Raw genomic sequence first — 5,002 nt, forward strand, 5'->3', positions numbered from 1 at the left:
TTCTGTGTCTTCTTCCTTTTGTTTGCTACTTGGAGATGGGGCTGGATAAGATCAGGATAAGGCTACGTGGCCCAAACCAAAACAGCAGCAGTTCTGAGCCCTCGGTCTCAGCAGTGCTTTGTAGCTGCTCTCCACAGACACTGTCAGCTTGGGCTTTGCAGGGACTGGGAAAGGACAAGCTGAGTTTTTCCTGGCACATTTTGCTTGCAAATGTAATTTTCCCTCTTGTTCCTTCTTAAAGCTGATCTTCCCAGGACTTGCATTTGTGCATTTTTCTCATGCTGCTCAGGTGAGTTTAAGTGCCTTTATTCCTTTTTTTTTTTTTTTTTTTTCCATGGGATGCATCTCAAGCAGTACTTTCATACCCAGCCCACTCCCTGTGCTGTCGCTCCAGGCTCGTTGCTTCACTCATTCAAGCCCTGGAGGAAGATGTGGAGCGAGCCCTTGCAGATGGGAGAGGAGGCAGCTCCTGCTGCTGAGTCCTTCCTCCTGCAAAGCAGCGATGAGAGCTTTGATCAGGGTGGACAAGAGGAGCAAAAGCCTTTCTGCTCTGGCTGGCAGTGTTGGAGCACACAGGATGAGATGAGTGAGAGACTCTCCCTGTTCTCCTGCGCGGCTGTTTCATGGCGAGTCCCCGGCTGAGGAGCTGCAGGCGCCGCCTCCCCGATCCAGCTCTGGAGGGCAATGCTGCCCTGTCGCTGCTGCTTTGTGCCTCCCTTTGCTCCAGGCAAAATCGGCTCTGCTAGCTCAGATGAGTGTCTCTAAACTGTTCACTCGGCTGCTGGTGATGTTTCCCTGTCTCCTGCCTGGAGCAAACTGAAGATCTGAGGTGGATTCAGGCAGTGGCAGTGACTTCCATCTGCTTCTCCTCTGTCCCCTGTATCCCAGGTGGATAGAGTCATCCAGACCCACCGATGCTTTGGGAGGTCCAACACACCCCCTCTTCTGCTTCTGCCCTAGAGGAGCAAAGCAGAATATTCTCCAGTAAGCATGGGGAAAATTGTAAACACTGGGTTATACCCAACCCTGAAATAGGCAGCAGTGGTTGCCTTCAGGACAGCAGTTTCACATCTGTCTGCTGGAACTGAGTTTGGCCCACTGAGCATGAGTTTCGAGAGAAGGGACTGAGCAATTCCATGTCCAATTATTTATCTTACTGCAAGGGTAAACACGGATTCGTGCCTCTGTTCCTCCTTGCTTTCTCTTGGTACTGAGCAGGCTTTTGGCTTTAGGTGTGATGATCTGCCCAGTGGTCAGGCCCTGACACCCTTCACTATGCAGGGCCTGAGTCCAAGATGAAACAGCTGAGCAGAAACACAATCCTGGTGTGAACAGCCCCACTTGGGCTGTGGCTGAGCTGAACACACTGCTGGGTGTAGAGGAAGGAGTGAGACACCAGCAGAGCAGCTCACACTGCCCCTGGCCTGGCTGGTTTGCAAGGTGGATGCAGCATCACTCATTTTTAGAGCCAGTGGGCAGAAAGGAGGAGCTAGAGCCAGAGAGGTGAGGACCAGCACCACTCTGATCCTGCCCAGGCTAGGGAGCAGTTTGACCCTCTCTGCAGCACCCACACTCAGCTGGTCCATGAGCATTCACCTCTCCTGTGCCATATCCAACCCACACCAATCTCAGACAGGCCCTTGGCAGAGACTTTTTTGGCTAATTAATGAGCTGTGAGCTAATTGAGGGCATTGTGCCCAGCTTGCTGGAGCTGAGGACAGCTGCTGCTGGCTCCTCCAGCACTGGGTTATGTTTTGGGTTGGGGATTTTAGCAGAGAGTTCTACTAAGTTACAGGTTATAATAAAGGATTTGGAGATTGTTGTATCTGAGGTAAGTCCATAAAGTAAGCTAGAGGGTTTTGGGAGTATTTTGATATTTTGGATGCTGTTTTGCAGGGGCAAGGGAGAGACTCATTCCTCCACAAGCATAGTCAGGAGCTGGGGAGCACCAAGTGATGCAGGGGCATGGATGCACTTTGTCCTTGTGATCAGATCCACCTTGGCCACACGGTGGGTACAGAGTCACTTTTGGGTGCCAGCCTGGTGTGTAACTTCTCAGTATCTCCCTTGTCACTGCTGTCCCCTCCTCCCTGCTTGAGGGAGGCTGGTGACACCATCAAGCCACTGCTCCTCAGTAGCTCCAGATCGGGGCTGATAATTTATTTTATCTGTGGAGGGCAGGCAGAGGGATGGGCCAGAAACTTGGGCCTGTGGCTGGTGAAGGGAAGGCTTCTGGGGGCCAGCAGTGTGGGGCTGTGCTCTGCTGTTGTGCAGCTGCTGGATGGAGGTGCAGTGGCCTGGGGCCACAGAATGTCCCTGTCCCTTCCTTGGGACCATCCCAGCCTTCTGTCCCCAGAGCATCCATGTTCTTTCTTATCTTCTCTGGGGCCATCCCAGTCTTCTTTTCCTGGAACTTCCATGTCCTTTCCTTCCTCTCTGGGAGCAGCCCTGCTCCTTCCCTGGGAGCATCCCAGCCTACATGTTCCCTAGCAGCATCCCAGTCTTTTTCCTCCCATAACCTCCCCACTCTTTTGCTGGCAGCATCCCAGCCTTTTCCCCTTGGTGCATCCGCACTGCTTCCCTTGTTTACTCCCATAACGTCCCTCATCCACTTCTTCAGCAGCCCTGCAGCACCTTCCGTGCATGCTGAGGGCATCTGCCTTGCACTTGTGCTCCTTGACCCAGAGCCAAATGTGAGATGGGGGAAAAAATACTGATCTGTGTTTGCCTTCACCTGAGCCAAAACTGCTGGGGGAGGCAGAGGGTGCTTGGCTGCTGTGTGTGCCACCAGCTCCTGCCTGGAGCTTGATCCATGCTGGGATGAGGGGACTGTGGTGGGGCCAGAGCAGAGTGGGTCTGGCTCTGTGCCGCTGCTCTGCTGTGTTTTCCTGAGCAAATAATGCTGCAGCTTTTGGAATTGGGCCCAAAACTTGAGTTCTGGCAGGGGAGGGCAAAGCTCTGGGCTTCACCTGGCCCCGCAAGCTCTGCTGTTGGCTGAAGCCTGGAGCAGGGCTGCTGTGAAGGGAAATACAGACCCTCTGTGTCCCCTCCCTCTGCACCATCGGGGCACAGGGCTCTGTGCTCCAGGTGTCCCCTGCGGATCCCCCTGCTCTCTGTAGGCACCAAGCACAATGAAATCGTGCAGAGCATCTCTCTTCTCCTTACCCGAAAACAATTTTGGAAATGAAAGCCGGGAGACAGAGCCAGGGACGTTATCTCACCCCTTTTTACCGTTTCAGATAGGAAACAGCCTTTTATCTCTCCCAGGGTGAAAGGCAATTTGCATTTCAAGAGGTCAGGACGAAGCTTTTTCTCTTTACCATCCGAAATTCGTTATTCAAAGTCTATTTGGAAACAAAACAACACATGCACGGGAAGATGGCCTCTGCAGGCTCAAATTAACTGTTCCTGTCATCCCTGATTTCCCTGGCTGCTGCTGGAGGATGCGAGATCGAGGAGGAGGAGGAGGCACAGGCACTGCTGGAGATGTGAGTGGAGCAAACCTGTGAGCTCCTCGGAATGGCTGGAGCTGCTCCAGGGCTCGGGGGTCTCCCCTGGGAATTGGGGGAGGCTTTTCACCCCCCTGCCCTGCACAAGCTTGGCTTAGACGGGTCAGTTCCCTGAGGATAGCTCCAAACCCACCTCCCTGCAAACCCTGCTCCCTTCCAGCTCCCACACTTGCCTGGGCTGGGACCTCAGCCTGGCTCCAGCAACCCAATCCTGCCCCATAAAAAGCCTCTGGCAGTCTGGAGCTTCGCTGGGGCTCGCTGGGCACTGGTGCTTTGTTTTCTCAGCTGCTGCCTCTGCCCTCACTGCTGCCACTTATTGATATCAGAGTTTGCATTAGCAGGTGCAACTCTGGGATATTCAATTACCTATAAAGAGCTGTAGCAACACAAGGCATTGCTGGAGGCATCAAGGCCGTTGGTTTCAGGGTTTTTTTCCCTTGGTTTCGGGTGCTTTGTTTTGGTTTTTACCTTGCATTTAAAGGAGACATGAAGATGGGTAAAGTGGCATTGACTGAATAAAAAACATAAGTAAAAAGTGGAGTAAAGAGAGGGAGAAATAAATAAATAAATATTCCTGTTTATTAAATGAAACAGCTGGGTAGGAAAAAAAATGATCTCCGGGAAGAAAGCAGCTCCCTGGGCTATTTTTAGCTCTTTTGTTTCTCCCCCCCTTTCCACCCCCACCCTCCTTGCACAGTCTGAGGGTTTGGTGCATGTCAATCCTGCTGTTCTCCCTCACCTCCTGAGTGCCAGGTGATGTGCTCTTTTCTTATTTTCTTTTTTTTTTTTTTTTTTTTTTTTTTCTCCTATTTCTGCATCTTATTTATAGCACGGAGGTGGGGGAAGGGCAGCGGCATCAGGAGAGGCCGTGCAGGCATCGCCTCGGTCCTGGCTGGGGAGAGGAGGGGGCAGCAGGGGCTGAGCCTCTCCTGCAGCATCCGGGGCTGGACATGGGCACTCCCTCTGCTCCTCGGCAGCTTCTGGAGCTGCTGCCACCTCCCGGAATTCCCTTTGCCTGGATCTTGGGGTGGATTCTCTTGGGGTGAAATTCTCTTTTGCCTGGATTCTCAGCAGCTCCAGGGCAGGGGCCACATTTGGTGTCTCCTCTCAGCTCTTGCACCAGTGGCGCTGGAGGAGCCCTGGATTTCCACCAAGTCTTTCCCTCTCTAGGCACCATCATTCCTAAACCCATCCCAGTGGAGCTCTCCACTACCCCCAGGCACTCAGCCCTGCAACATTCCCCTTTCCCAGCCATCCCTCCCAACTCCCACACATCCCACCACATCTCCTGGATGCTGCTGCTGCCCCAAGGCCCCTCTCCCCTCATCTCCTCTGCCACCAGCTCCCCCTCACCGAGCATCCTCGTGGGTTCCCATCTTTATGCCATTATGGAAGAAATACATAATTCTTTTATTATTCAATTAGGAGTTTAACACACAATCAGGTGATCGCTTTAAGAGGATTTCCTATAAGGCAGGATTTGAATAACGGGG

The sequence above is a fragment of the Vidua chalybeata genome, chromosome 16 (genome assembly GCF_026979565.1).
Source record: "Vidua chalybeata isolate OUT-0048 chromosome 16, bVidCha1 merged haplotype, whole genome shotgun sequence".
Lineage (NCBI taxonomy): Eukaryota > Metazoa > Chordata > Aves > Passeriformes > Viduidae > Vidua > Vidua chalybeata.